At 36.6% G+C, this 16702-nt stretch overlaps 1 long non-coding RNA gene across 1 annotated transcript in view; it reads right to left on the bottom strand.

Moving 5' to 3' along the window:
• Window positions 1-5552: 5552 nt before the first annotated feature.
• Window positions 5553-16702, bottom strand: part of LOC103228916 (uncharacterized) — a 29097-nt gene continuing 17947 nt past the window's right edge. Inside the window, exon 3 of the long non-coding RNA XR_005235350.2 lies at window positions 5553-6124. This is a non-coding gene — a long non-coding RNA (uncharacterized lncRNA). The remainder of the gene's footprint in view (window positions 6125-16702) is intronic.

Below are 16702 nucleotides of genomic sequence, written 5' to 3'. Positions count from 1 at the left end.
ATACAGATGGGGCTTTGGTGTAGATGTCCTTTCTGTTTGTTAGTTTTCCTTCTAACAGTGAGGACTCTCAACTGCAGGTCTGTTGGAGTTTGCTGGAGGTCCACTCCAGACCCTGTTGCCTGGGTATCACCAGCAGAGGCTGCAGAGCAGCAAATATTGCAGAACAGCAAATGCCACTGCCTGATCCTTCCTCTGGAAGCTTCGTCTCAGAGGAGCACAGGGCTGTATGAGGTGTTGGTCGGCCCCTACTGGGAGGTGTCTCCCAATTAGGCTACTCGGAGGTCAGGGACCCACTTTAGGAGGCAGTCTGTCCACTCTCAGATCTCAAACTCTATGCTGGGAGAAGCACTACTCTCTTCAAAGCTGTCAGACAGGGACGTTTAAGTTTCTGCTGCCTTTTGTTCAGCTATGCCCTGCCCCTAGAGGTGGAGCCTACAGAGTCAGGCAGGCCTCCTGGAGCTGTGGTGGGCTCCACTCAGTTTGAGCTTCCTGGCCACTTCGTTTACCTACTCAAGCCTCAGCAATGTCAGATGCCCCTCCCCTAGTCTCACTGCCGCCTTGCAGTTTGATCTCAGACTGCTGTCCTAGCAGTGAGTGAGGTTCTGTGGGTGTGGGATCCTCCAAGTCAGACGTGGGATATAATCTTCTGGTGTGCAGTTATGCTAAGACTGTTGGGAAAGTGCAGTATTAAGGTGGGAGTGTCCCGATTTTCCAGGTACCCTCTGTCACGGCTTCCCTTGGCTAGTAAAGGGAATTCCCCAACCCCTTTCACTTCTCGGGTGAGGCAATGCCCTGCCCTGCTTCGTCTCACACTCCATGGGCTGCACCCACTGTCCAATAAGTTCCAGTGAGATGAACCTGATACCTCAGTTGGAAATGCAGAAATCATGCGTCTTCTGCGTCGCTCACGCTGGGAGCTGTAGACTGGAGCTGTTCCTATTCCACCATCTTGGAACCAGACCTCAGATAAAATAGATATCTTTCATTTTCAAAAGGCTGTAAGTTTATTGAGTTCCATTTGATGTTATTTATCTTTGATTTTGCCAGAGTCCGATATCATACCTTACACATAGTAAGTGAACAAGACGTTTGAAGTATATTATGCTTTTGTTCACTTAGTGATTGGTTGAATCTCCTCTCAGCAGGAGGAAAACAAACAGTGAACTATGTAGATTCTGATTCCCTGAGTTTACTCTCTCTGTTGCTATTTGCTTCCATGTGGCATTTACTTTTGAGAATTGGAGTAGAGATCTAGGATTAGATAAAGACTTCTAAATTACTACATCTGTAATTATATTAAATTAACTTACGTATCAGACTCTGTTCATAAATCATTCCAGATCTGCTCCAGCTGTTTTCTTCCTTGGCCCTAGCAGCTTCTTCATAGGAGACATTGGGCCACAGTCCCTTTTGTCTTATCTCCTCTCACTGCTGGCACTCAGCCCTTTCCAAGTGAGAGGGCATCGGCAGGAAGTCTAACCACACTGGACTCACTGGCTTTTTATTTTTTTAACCACTTCTGAGCCCTGATGAATTGTCCCAACATGGGGAATAAAAAAATGGGATTCTCAAATATGTGTTCAAAGATACCAGATAATACCAACTGCAAATGTATTTGAAGGATAAGACTACTGCCTCTCAGAGTAAGATATGAAGATAGGAAGGAACTGACAGATATGCTTTCCTTCCTTCTGTGTGATGGACTGTTCCAAAAAACAACAGTTTCATATAAACTGACTGGAAGAAGCCATATATGCTTGAGGAGGCAGCTGCATTTTCTTGTGATACTCTGGCCAGCTTAGGAATTCAGCACCTTGTGTTTGCTTTCTATCCTCTACCTCAGCATGTATGTTTTTCACAGACTGTGTTTCCCAGGGAACATAGTCTAAAAGAATTTCAATATGTAGTGGTTCTTATCAGTTGAGCTTCATGATTTTTTTTTTTTTTTTTTTTTTTTTTTTTTTGAGATGTAGTCTTGCTCTGTCACCCAGGCTGGAGTGGAGCTTCATAAAATTTATAAAGAGGTTAGTGACCAGCCATAATTCAGAGACCCTTTTGTGTTTCCCTATAATCCTTATAAGATATAAAGTGAATTTTACATTTGAAGCTTGCTTAAAATAAAGGTAAACATATTCTTAACAACTGTTTTATGTGTTCCATTTGGGCCTCAGTTTCTTTTCATTTAACTGAGTATAAATAGGTAAGCATTTTTTATAATTCATAATTGAATTATGAAGTTTATCTCAGATGCCTCTAGATAATTAAAATGAGTAATTCATGGCATCACTATTTTAATCCTCTTGAAAATTTTAAAACGTTGCTTGAAGCATGAATGACAAGGCCTATTGAAATAAATTATCTCTTGTGAATCATACTGTTTTTGTTTTCAACACATAACCCCTCAGTTCATAACTTATTCATATGAGGATCTTGCAAAACAGCTGATAGCGATGCTAAGGCAGGTGGGAGTGGGGTTATCTTATTACATCTTGTACAATCTCTAACACCTTCCATTTGTTTGATACTTTTCACATTATGTAAAATACCCTTTTACTCCAGCTTCAGTGTTTACCTTCTAACCAGAGTACTTGTAGTTCACTCCCCTGCAGAAATTCTTGAGCAGCCACTGGCAAAAAGCTTAACCTCCAAATCCCATTTATCTAATTTGAACAATTAGAAGTGTATTTTATTTACATGGTGGCTATAAGAGTTAGAGATAAAGATGATTTGTAGCCTGTACAGCATAGAGATGTTTATACTATTATTTTATAAGGTTCTTGGTTCCTCTAAGTTTTTTATTTTACCATTCCAGTGTCATCTCATTTACTCTCAAGGCTTCGATTACCTATCGTATGCTAGAGATTTCCAAATATATCTCTAAGACATCTCCACTTAACAACCCACAGAAATCTCAAAGAGTTTATCAAAGCTAAATTAAGTATATTTTTATTTATCCTGCCCTTTCTGTCCTTTATCTTTCTACATTTTGCTCAAGTCAAAAACCTGGGTTTCAACCTTGTCTCATCTCTCCCTTGTCAGCTATGTATAATCAATCAACAAGTTTTGTAACTGCATGTCATAAATAGTTCTCAAATATGTCCCATTTATCTTCATCCCTGTGGCTTTTATTATATTTCATGCCATCATGCGTCAACCCAAATATTGTAACATTCTCCCAAATTTTCCCCACAGGAATTAAACTGATCCTCTTAAACACAGGTATGTATCACCTCCTTACAGAAGACTACGTTGCAATTAATGGAAAAATCTTACATAGTGCTTAACATATGCTAGGTGCTGTTCTAAGTTCCTTAAATGTCATAATTCATTTAGCTTTCATGATAAATTATGAAACAGTTTCCTCCCCATCTTCTTCCTTCTTCCTCGTCTTCTTCTTCCCAGTGAGCAAACTAAAGCACATGTGCTAAATAACTGTCCAAGAACACAGAACAAGAAAAGTGAACAAAATTAGGATTCCACGTCAAACTTGGAATCTATACTTGCACTGTCCAAAACAGTAGTCACTTAACACACGTGGCTATTGAGGATATGTGTGTGTGTGTGTGTATAAATTTTGTCATTAGCAGCCACTTATACACACATATAAATATAATGGCTTATGGCAATAATATCTTTTTATATTAGGCCATATATTTAGCTATATATCATACTATTTTATCTAATCTATTCTTACTAAGTATGTCAAAATGAGTTTTTACCCTTTCACTGTATATATTGCTGTTTATTATTAATTTGAAATTCAGCACTTTCAAAAAATTTATATTACAAACTCCTGTCAAAGATAATTTCATGATTTGTGTTCAGTATCTCAGACAATTCTCATCATAATCCTGATAAAATGGCACTTTCATTTCCATAGGTGAGGAACCTTAGGGAAGAAAACGGCTTTTCGAAGTTAACAGAACAAATGTTGAAATAAAGATTCAAAACTATGATTTCAAAGTTTGTACTTCCTTTTGCTCTTCTTGCTATACATCTTTCTTAATTTTATTTGAGAAAACTTTGGTTTCTAGTCTATATTTTAATATATTAAAAAACTCGAGCCAGGCATGGTGGCTCACCCCTGTAATTCCAGCATTTTGGGAGGCCGAGGTGGGTGGATCATTTGAGGTCAGGAGTTTGAGACTAGTTTGGCCAACAAGGCGAAACCCAGGCTCTACTAAAAATACAAAAATTTGCCTAGTGGTAGTGGGGGTGAGCCTGCAATCCAAGCTACTCAGAAGACTGAGGCAGGAGAAGTGCTTGAGCCTGGGAGGCGGAGGTTGCGGTGAGCCTTCTTCTAAACCAAGCCTTGACCTTGGCCTGTGACAAGGTTTGGGTCTGTGTCCCTACCCAAATCTCATGTTGAACTCTAATCCCCAGTGTTGGAGGTGGTACCTAGCGGGAGGTGATTGGATTATGGGGTGTGGTTTCTCATGAATGGTTTAGTATCATCCTGTTGGTAAGATAGTGTCCTTGTGATAGTGAGATCTGCTTGTTTAAAAGTATGTGGCTCCTCGCTCCTCTCTCTTGCTGTTGCTTTCACCATGCTCCCTCTTTGCCTCTGGAAGGTAATTTGAAGGCTGTTAGAACTGAGAAGCTTTTAGTATAGACAGCAGTGGCAATTGCTGGTAGGTGCTGGAAATTGCTGATGTTGCTATAGCTCAGATGAGATTAGGTGACTGAGAATTCCAGCAGTCCCATCAGTGGCTAAACTTCCTTAGGGTTTGCTTGGCAAGCAAGCACCAACATAGCTCTGGTATCCATTTTTAGCAGTTTCAGTCCCTGAGGAGCTGCCCTACTGCAGACCAGCAGTAGGCACTGGTTCCTGGATTCTAGTCCAGTGGCATTTGTAGTTTTCTGGAAAACACACTTATTCTCTCTATTCTGCCAACAACTCTCCCTTTTGCTACACCAGGCCTTCTAACACTTTTTAACCAATTATCTGTTTGATATCCCCTTAGAAAAGTTAGCATATTTCTATTTTCCATGCTGTACCCTGAAGATAAAATTTCTCAACCATAAAGCCATGTTTATTTCTATGAAGGAAAAGAACAATTTTATAATCAGTACATTTGTAGTTGACAAAATCAACGTATTTTATAATTTTAAGAATGCCAAAAAATACCCAAAGAAAGTAAATTTATAATTTTTTTCTACAGGAATAGGCAACATAAAGATTTTTCTCAGGTACATGGGTTTAAAGGGAGGATTAAAATTCTCTATAGCAATGCTATAGACCTCAAAATGAGGTCTGTGAACCAGTGCCAGTCTACAGACTGTTACCAGTCTTTTAGGCGATAGAGAGCTTAGTCTACAATGGAAATAAACACACTCTATCCTTCATAGAAAATGCCTTTCTACAAAAAAAAAAAAACACCCCACATATTTTACATATTTTTGTGAGCGCCTTACCTCCCATACCAGTTGCAATCAGTTCACAAACTAGTGCACAGGCCACCATATAAAAAGATTATGAGATTATAATAAATTATAATAATTAGACTAAAAGTAATTCCTCTGAAATATCAAAATGTAGCACATTAGGCAGGTTTTCTTTTAGATGAAATTTCTTTTAGGTCAATATGTATTTTATTTTTGGAAAAAATATGTTCACAGTGATATATGAAATAACAATCACATGAAAGTAAACTAATGCCTAAAAGTTATAATGTTGATGTAAAGGGACCAGTCAGTACACTAAGAACAGTCCCATTCACTATTCTATAAGGAACAGAAATGACTTGCTAAAGAAGTTATATTTTTAAGGAAGAATTGAAAAAATTGGCATCTCCCTATAAGGATAATGAAAAACCGATTCCACAGAAAAGGAAACAAAAAGATACAGAGCGTTAAAAACAGAGAACAAGGCTGTATACTTCCACCTTCATGTGCTCAACACAGAATTGTGTGAATGAAATAATAAGTAGGAAAAAGAATGAAACATCTAATTTATGTGAGAGAAAAGTAGAAAAAAAGTAGAAAATTTAAAATATTAGGGTCAGAGCAAATCTTTATAGTGGATTGTGAAGCAATTAAAAGAAATCAGAATGAGGTAAATAGATGATCATTTTTACCTCCTATTAGAGTGGAAGTCTTCTTTTCCAACATCCTATTGAACTACCTGATGAAAAATGACAAAGGTTTATGTTAGTTTCACATATGCAAATAATAATTTCAATATTACAGTACTCATAATTTCAACCAGTATTCTTGAGCTTGTATTGAAATAATTTTTTGGAAAAAATACAAATATTATACTTGATATAAGTTAAGTTGTTAGAAATTTTATCTCAGGGTAGTGAATAAGTCAAATTTATTATCATATTTGATGTTTGTGTTGTCCCTTTGTACTCACGAGTTCTTTTTCTGAAAATCTGTACCAGCTGCTGAGTACAGAAGAAGCCTGTGATTTTTAAATAATTGCAGCACATTCTATAGCTCAAACAAATAAAGCTTTGATTTAAGATTGTTTAATCTCAAAGCGATCAGTATAGAAAACAGATTAAAAACATGGATGAAGTGAAATTCAAAAAGAATCTCTATTCAGCTCCAAAGCTAAGCAATAGCATTTCTCAAAAGATGGCTTCATGATGTGAACTGGAATCAAAGAAATTACTACATTCCTTTGAATTTAAGTGAGCTTTTAAATCAGAGGGTGAGTGTATCAAAAACTGTTCTTTGTGAAAGATTGAATATGAGCCAATGCTAATTTTATATCTCTATCCTCTCAGAAAGCTTACTAATGTTTAGAGTAAAAAGAAAATGAAACTTTCTTTATATTTTTAAATCAAAATCTATTCTGATAAAAATGTTTTATTGTTAAACCTGTGTTTCACCACCGAGCCATCTTCATTCACGAGAATAACAACTACAATAATCACAGCAACAATTGTCAACATTTACTGGGTGCATACCATGTGCCACGTACTCTTTTTATCTATTTTGCATATATTAATTTAATCCTCAAAACAACACTGAATGATTATATCCATTTTACACAAAAAGAGATAGAGCAATGGACATTTATCCTAGAAATTTCTGAGCTATATTCTTTTGGTAATTTACTGCCAAAAATTCTGTTCTTCAGAATTAGCATGTTATGATATGTATCACATAATTCAATATGCCTCTGAAAGCCTTTCACACAATAGGGCTGTTACATTAAAAAATAAAAAAATCTAAATCATTAAAAGAAGTATATACATCTTGGAAATAATACCAGAAACTATTTTCTTCATATAATCTGGCCTTCCACAGATAAATAGATTTGTTATGTGTACGAAAAAATAAAACAGGCTTTCAATGACACTGTTAGTCTAGAAAAAGAAATTTAATATACATCATAAATAATAATTTAACCTATTCCCAGTGCAAAACCATTAAGTGGTGAAAATTACTTAAAAAACACAAAGAAACATTCAAAGTCTGAAAATTGCCATAAGGGAATAGAGCAAACCAAGAAACATTTAGTCATGGAAATTTAGTAAATCTCTGTAAGAAAAGCTAGTCTGTCAGACTTGAGTTACAGCCTCATCCTTCTGCCCCCACCCCTCCACCTCAGCATGACAGACTTTCCACTAGGCAGGTGTGGACAAGAAGACAAGAATTCTTTTTGTCCCAGCTCCCCATCAAAGGCTACTATATCTCACCAGAAGAAGTAGATTGCCATCATTTTTCATCTCTTTGAGCTCTGTTTTGCAGAGGCTAAATTCCAGATTAGTTTAGCCAAGATATCTCAGACTACAATCTTTGATCTGGCACCCATCCTTAAAGCAGAGGCTCTAACTCAGGCACCACAGACCAAGAACACTAATACCGCAATAGCCATTGACCCAACTCTCTCATAATATGGAAATTCCACAGAGGAGAGGCAAGCTGGGAAGATAAGAGGATACCACTTATGCTCAAAACTGCTCACAAAACAGGTATGTAACTCCAAGAGGATCTGGATCATAACTTTGTTGTCTTGATCATAACTCTGAAGCAATAAATCAGAATTTTTCCTTAGGGAAAGAATACAGGAACAGAATGCACTGCAGCTCACCCCAAAGGAACCGATTTTATTTAAGAGAGAGAATGAGGAAGTTCAACCCTAAGTTTACACTCCAACAAAATGGGACGCAAGGCTGGTTCAACATATGCAATCAATAAACGTAATCCATCACATAAACAGAACCAATCACAAAAACCACATGATTATCTCAATAGATGCAGAAAAGGCCTTTGACAAAATTCAACACCCCCTTCATGCTAACAACTCTCAATAAACTAGGTATTGACAGAATGTATCTTAAAATAATAAGAGCTATTTATGACAAACTCACAGCCAATATCATACTGAATGGGCAAAAGCTGGAAGCATTCCCTTGGAAAACCAGCACAAGACAAGGATGCCCTCTCTCAGCACTCTTATTCAACATAGTATTGGAAGTTCTGGCCAGGGCAATCAGGCAAGAGAAATAAATAAAAGATACTCAAATAGGAAGACAGTAAGTCAAATTGTCTCTGTTTGCTGATGACATGATTGTGTATTTAGAAAACAGCATTGTTTCAGCCCAAAATCTCCTTAAGCTGATAAGCAACTTCAGCAAAGTCTCAGGATACAAAATCAATGTACAAAAATTACAAGCATTCCTATACATCAATGACAAACAGAGAGCCAAATCATGAGTGAACTCCCATTCAAAATGGCTACTAAGAGAATAAAATACCTAGGAATACAACTTACAAGGGATGTGAAGGACCTCTACAAGGAGAACTACAAACCACTGCTCAACGAAATAAGAGAGGAAACAAACAAACGGAAAAACATTCCATGTTCATGGATAGGGAGAATCGATATCTTGAAAATGGCCATACTGCTCAAAGTAATTCGTAGATTCAGTACGATCCCCATCAAGCTACCAATGATTTTCTTCACAGAATTGGAAAAAACTACTTTAAACTTCATATGGAACCAAAAAAGAGCCCACATAGCCAAGACAATCCTGGGCAAGAAGAACAAAGCTGGAGGCATCATGCTACCTGACTTCAAACTATAATATAAGGCTACAGAAACAAAACAACATGGTACTAGTACCAAAACAGATATATAGACCAATGGAACAGAACAGAGGCCTCAGAAATAACACCACACATCTACAACCATCTGATCTTTGACTAACCTGACACAAAAAAGCAATGGGAAAAAGATTCCCTATTTAATAAATGTTGTTGGGAAAACTGGCTAGCCATATGCAGAAAACTGAAACTGGACACCTTCCTTATACCTTATACAAAAATCAACTCAAAATTGATCAAAGACTTAAATGTAAGACCTAGGACCATGAAAATTCTGGAAGAAAACCTGGGCAATACCATTCAGTTAATAAGCATGGGCAAAGACTTCATTTCTAAAGCACCAAAAGCATGGCAACAAAAGCCGAAATTGACAAATGGGCTCTAATTAAGCTAAAGAACTTCTGCACAGCAAAAGAAACTATTGTCAGAGTGAATAGGAAACCTACAGAATGGGAGAAAATGTTTGAATTCTATGACCTGACAAAGGGCTAATATCCAGAATCTACAAAGAACTTAAACAAATTTATAAGAAAAAAAACCATCAAAAATTGGGCAAAGGTTTTCTGTTCTTGTGATAGTTTGCTGAGAACGATGGTTTCCAGCTGCATCCATGTCTCTACAAAGGACACAAACTCATCCTTTTTTATGGCTGCTTAGTATTCCATGGTGTATATGTGCCACATTTTCTTAATCCAGTCTGTCATTGATGGCCATTTGGGTTGGTTCCAAGTCTTTGCTATTGTGAATAGTGCAGCAATAAATGTACAGGAAGGGGAACATCACACACCAGGGCCTGTCATGGGGTGGGGGGAGAAGGGATAGCATTAGGAGATATACCTAATGTAAATGACGAGTTAATGGGTGCAGCACACCAACATGGCACATGTATACATATGTAACAAACCTGCACATTCTGCACATATACCCTAGAACTTAAAGTATAATAAAAAAAAATGGGCAAAGGATATGAACAAACACTTCTCAAAAGTAGACATTTATGCAGTCAACAGACATATGAAAAAATGCTTATGGTCACTGGTCATTAGAGAAATGCAAATCAAAACCACAATGAGATACAATCTCACACCAGTTAGAATGGCCATCATTCAAGTCAGGAAACAATAGATGCTGGAGATGATGTGGAGAAATAGGAATGCTTTTACACTGTTGGTGGGAATGTAAATTAGTTCAACCATTGTGGAAGACAGTGTGACGATTCATCAAGGATCTAGAACTAGAAACACCATTTGATTCAGCAACCCATTACTGGGTATATACCCAAAGGATTATAAATCATTCTACTATAATAAAGACACATGCACACGTATGTGTATTGCGGCACTATTCACAATAGTAAAGACTTGGAACCAACCCAAATGTCCATCAATAATAGACTGGATAAAGAATATGTGGCACATATACATCATGGAATACTATGTAGCCATAAAAAATAATGAGTTCATGACCTTTGCAGGGATATGGATGAAGCTATAAACCATATTTCTCACAAGCTATCACAAGAACAGAAAACCAAACCCTGCATGTTTCTCACTCATAAGTAGGAGTTGATCAATGAGAACACATGGACACTGGGAGGGAAACATCACATACCGAGGCCTGTTGGGGGGTGGGGGGCTAGGGGAGGGATAACATTAGGAGAAATACCTAATGTAGGTTATGGGTTGATGGGTGCAGCAAACCACCTTAGCACGTATACTCCTATGTAACAAAACTCCACGTTCTGCACATGTACCCCAGAACTTAAAGTATAATAAAAAAAAGAAGCAATAAAAACAACCTAAATATCTACAAAAATTAAAAAGAATGAGGAGCAAATATGAATATATGGAAAGAATTTTGTGTAAGAGAACTTAATGGTTTTTTTTAGAGTAAGATTTAAATATAGAAAATTGAAAACTAAAATCCATGATTTGGCAGTAATCCACAGCTGCTAACATTGAGCGCGACTGGTGGATACCACATTGCTTAGGCCAGCCACTGTGAGTGAATTTTTGCTCCATTATTCTTGCCTCCACTCAGGCCAGATTCAGCATCCCAGCTCCCATGCTTATGCTCTCGGTGTCATGTGGTGGGAACAGGCTTCTCTCAGTGGCTGTACTTGGATTCATGTCCTAAACTATGACTCACAGATATAGAAAGCAGGGGTGGATGCTGATTAGGCAAATATGGGACAAACATCCATGGCAGAGTGAAATGGTTAGATGGTAACATGCCTTACCTGGTTGAAATCATGATTGAGAGATAATGTACAGCAGCATCAATTCCTTCAATATTTAACTAATAGGAGAATTTACTGTGAGTCTGAATCCAAACACAAATTATCTCCAGCCTAGGATCAATTAAAGTCACCATTAAAAAAACCCCCAGAATATTTGTATTTGAAAAAGATGTATTTGATTATGAAAGTGAAGTTCACAAATTAGAGAGAAAGATCAAGAGAGGAGAGCTGAAAGGTTTTACAGCTGTTCTTGCGCTATCAGTGAAAGCAGATAGTATTTTGAATATTATGCCGGATGGGACAGTCTACTTAACAAAACAGTACTAAGGTTCTGATTAAAAGTACAGGCTGGAATAAAATTATGTTGGCAAATGTGAGCACTGGGCCAAAACCTGTGAGACAAAGGATAGGAATAACAAAAGTGGAAGAAGAGGAATTTAGAGTGAATCGCAAAAGATACTAGTTTCTAAATATCTTTACTGGACTAAATATTGTTACCTGCTACTTACTGAGAAAGAAGTGAAAATTCATTTTTCTAATACATCATGTAGTCTTTATGTTTTATTATGTAAAATTTAGAATTAAATTAAATTTATAGAAAATAAAAATAACGGGAGCAGTATTTTGGATCTTAAATTAATTTATCTATTTGACATCCTCATCGATCTTTACCTGTTGTAGACATCCTCATCTGCCTCTACCTATTGTGTTGCCCTGGTGCCAATCATAACTAGAAAATATCAAAATGGGCATGGAGGATTCCAAGAACAGTGGGCTAGTAGCCTGCTTCCTCTGGTCTTGCCTGAGGGAGACTGCAGGATGCTAAGAGGAGGCTGCATCCACATGGGTGTCCTACTCATTACTGAGGGAGGAGGATAGCACTACTTTAACAGAAGGAAGGTCGCAGTTAGATTAACCCAAGAGAGACTCCCATGAGTAGTGAGTTGTCTAGATTGTGTCCAAAAATTCATGTGTGCCTTGTCAGTGCTGCAAAGAAGATGAAATGATAGCAACTGGGTTTCAGTGATATGTAGATACTTTTTAACTGAAGAAAAGGACCAAAAGGACCAAGACTACATAGTTGTGTGCCAGTACAGTGATTCAAAAGGGCAACTGAGTCTGTTCACACCCTGGGTATTATCAATTTGATGATTGAACAACATCTGTGACTGCCATAAAAATCACCTATATACTCAGACAAATTTTTTGGAAAGGAATGAAGAAGTGAAGGAAAGCTGAAGGGCAAGGATGTAAAAAAGAACATGACTAACGATTATCTAAAATAAAGAGCCATTTAAAGTAGATTATTTACACTCAAGACTCTGATACCAGTAATTGGCAAATTTAAAATATTTTTCTCTTATTTGTCCTAGTAATTAAAATGGAATATGTGAAGGAAAAGTTTAGTTCCATCATAGGAAATAAAATAAAGTATATTTTGTTTGTACTTATGAGTATAGATGCCATACATTTGCCATGTCATTACATTTAAATGTTTTGTATTCCTTAGTGCAGATTAAAAGATAATAAATCCTACTATATCTTTAGAAGGAATTAGATAAACCCTGTGGTTATTTCCAGATACCTGGACTGGGGATATCCTATCTGATTATTGAAACCCCTAGCAGTGCTGAGCTGAATTTTCATACTTGCCAAGCCAAATTGTTTCTTTCTCCCATTCTCAAGAATCATTTTTTTCAACCTCACAATATTGAGCACCTACAATAAGCTGATAATTCTCAGAGAAAAGATCCATTCACAAGGAGCATCAGAATTCCAGATTTACAGAATTTATTGCACTTACATAAATGCTTGCCTTCCTCTCAAATACTAAAAGAGCAACAGCATTTATCCTAACATTATACATATAATCATATTGAATCTCATTCACTTGGAATCTCATTATATCAAATTTCTCTTATTGCCTCTCACGAAAATGACCTTGCCATTAAGCTTCTAGTGAATGTTGTAACATACTCAAGTATCTGTCATATGCAAAGTAAAACCACTTCCAAAAATTAAATAAACAAAAAAATAACATTTATGCTATAATGACTATCTTCTCCCTTCACAGTAAAATTCTTTTAAAAAAAATCCTCCAGAAACAAAAAACAGTAAAACTGATTATGTTTTCCCTCATTCACCTCATTTACCCCTCAACAATGATAATCACTTTCTGTTCTCACCATAATAACCTGAAATTGCTTTCAACTAAACCATTGATGGCTTACGTGTTCTTAAATAAAATAGAAACTTTGACTTCTCTACAGCATTTGACATTATCCACACTGACTCTTTGGAAAGCATCTCTCTCCCACTTTTCCTCTCTCTCTTAGGACCTTTCAAGTTTTGGATTTCTCTAGTGCTTTTGGCTCCTGCGCTGCATTTTATTTTAAGGTTTTCATTGATCATCTCACTCCATAAAGAGATTGTAGCTATTTAGTATTAATGATGATGCAGAGGGGGAAACGAGCAGTCACAAGCATTTCTTGTCAGACATTAAAATTAGTTTAACTGTTTGGAAGGGCTATTTGGCAGTATTTATCAAGATACAAAATGAGTAAAGGTCGTGAATGAAGTATTTGGATATCTAGGGCATGTAGCAGTTTGAAATTTGTGGGCTACAACCATCAAACAGTATTATTTTTCTTTACTACTTCTAATCACACTGCACTGAATTTCTTTTGTCAGCTGAGTAGCAGTCCCTTTCATTACAACAAGGACATGTCCAGAACGTTCCAGTTACAGTTTAAATTTTATCTCAAATCTACATTTTTATATTACTTGATTGAATTATATTTTATGTACAATAAACTATATACATCAAGCACATAATTGGGTAAGTTTTGGAATATGTGATACACTTGTGAAATAACTGCAATCAAGACAGTGTACACTTCTTTCACTCCCCCAAATTTTCCATGTTTTTCTTTGCAATCAAACTGATCTTCCCATCGCTCCCATCCCCAGCCAATTACTGATCTACATAGGTTAGATTGCATTTTCTAGAAATTCTTGTAAATGCAATCATATATCATGTGTGCTTTCTGTGTCTGACTTATTTCATTTAGCATAATTATTTTGTGATTCATCCATGTTGTTACATGTGTTGATAATTCATTTTTTATTGCCAAGTAGTATTTCATTCTATGGAAAAGATTTTGATACATTTATTTGTGGATCAATGTTTGGGTTATTTCCAGTTCTGAGCTTTTACAAATAATGTAGCTGTAAATATTTATCTACAAATATTGATGGAGTTATATGACTTCATCTCTCTTGGATAAATTCCTAGTAGTGGAATGCCTGGGTTTCATATAAACATATAATAAGCATATGTTTAAATTTTCATAAAATTGCCAAGCTGTTTTCCAAAGTAACTGGGCTCTTTTACATTCCCACCAGCGGTATACAAGAGTTCCAGTTGCTCTACATCTTTACCAACACTTGGCACAGTCAGACTTTTTCAGCATTCTATTGAATATTCTTTGATTTTATGTTCACATGTTGATAGATATTTGGGTTATCTCCAATTTTTTGTTATTGTAAATGAAAGGGCTATAAACACTTGTTTCCAAATCTTTGTCATGACATATACTTTCATTTTGTTTTAACGTTGATAATTTTGGACTATGGCACTGTGGATAGTATGTTGTGTTCAATCCAGGATCTTTTATATTCCTCTATATTGATGCTTTTGTTTTAGCTAATAGTTCATCTTTTCAAGTTATTCTGTTAGCTCAGTCTCATCTTCTGTGGATGCTTGTTCAAATCTCCATCCTATTACTTAAGCCTTTGCTGAAGTGATTTGAGTTCATCCCCACTAACATTGTTTATGGATCAATCGGAGATTGTGTGCATACCCAGAATCAAGGGATCTCATCCTCCATTTTTTCTCCCCTTGCGAGAATTCCCCTCACTTTCTGACAGCTGGCCATGGTTGTCCCGAATCCTTTTCCTTTTTTCTATATCCAGAAAGTAAGTGAGGTTTTTAGCAAAATTAGTTGTCTGTGATGAGCTGCTCTGAGTCCGTGGTCAGCCTGCAGGGAAAAACTACAAGAAAATGGGAAACTGACAACTTGTTTTTTGTCATTTTTCTAAGTTTGACTCCACTGAATCACTGAATACTTAGGTAGTTGTTTTTGTTTTGTTTTATCTGGAGTTTGTAGTTGCTCTCAGTGGGAAAGATGATCTGAATGAGGGGTTACATTATCACACTGAATGTCAATATCTCAAATCCAATTATAAGACTATGTCCTTCCCTCTCTCAGAACAGGTTAAAGTATGGCTTGAGGTACTCAGATGGTGGAGGGGAATGAACTACTCTTCAAGTCCCCTTTACAGTCCTCTTTTCTGGTAATGTAGCAGGGTAAACTATTGAAAAAGACAAAATATTGATAAAATATTTGTATTTTATTGGCATTTACTCATCCCTCCTTATTGGTTACTTTCTTTCTTATCCTGGATGGCCATTGGGATCTTTAAATTAACCACTGTTGACAAGTATGTTTGTCAGGGCAAACTCTTTTTACCATCCTGGTTTATAAAGAAGAGGGATACTGGCAAGGAGTGGGCTTGAGGACCTGAACATTTGCAGATGTATAGCTGTGAATGGGATGCTTATTTTCCTTTCCTCAGGCATCTTCAAATTCAGAGAATCAACCTGGACTTTTGGACCTTTTTTTCCCTCAACGTGGATCAAATGTTGGACTTTTCTTACTCAACTTGGATTGAATGTTGACATAGAGATCTAACAGCAAGTGAACTAATGCTGATTCAAAGACACCAAAGAGAGGGGGCGAAATGGAAGGTGTGAAATCACAGAAACCATGGGTAAGCAGAAGCATACAAGCATACTCCCAATTTATGAAGGAAAAGTTTCAGTATTCTTTGGCAGGCTGACAACTCACATTACAATATTCTTTCTTTCTCCTCCTATTTAGTACTCATTCTAAGGAAGGACTGGGCCACCTCTAAATCATTTTAAGAGGAAGACTAGTCCCAGATTTCTGTAGTTTTCCATAGATTGTGACTTACTTAGCTCTGTTGTCCTCAGATTTGTATCCAGGCATGAGAAAAGTCTCACTTGATATCATGCTACATTTCTGTGAATGAAAAACTGCAAATAAATAAGCCATCACTTGATATCTTGCTACATTTCCAGGAATAAAAAACTGGAAATAAATAAGCCATAAGTAGAGAAATGACTAAACAAATTCCAGTGTTTCAATGCTATGAAATACTATTCAATAGTTAACAAGATTGAGGAAGAAATGTGTATGCTTACATGGAGGAATAACTATCTAACATAATTGGTAAAATAGCAATTTATGGAACAAATTGTGGGGTATGTTCTCATTTTTTGCAAAAATCATATGCACTTATATTCATGCATTTATC

The sequence above is a fragment of the Chlorocebus sabaeus genome, chromosome 24 (assembly GCF_047675955.1).
Source record: "Chlorocebus sabaeus isolate Y175 chromosome 24, mChlSab1.0.hap1, whole genome shotgun sequence".
NCBI lineage: Eukaryota > Metazoa > Chordata > Mammalia > Primates > Cercopithecidae > Chlorocebus > Chlorocebus sabaeus.
This window is presented reverse-complemented; position numbering and strand designations above follow the sequence as displayed.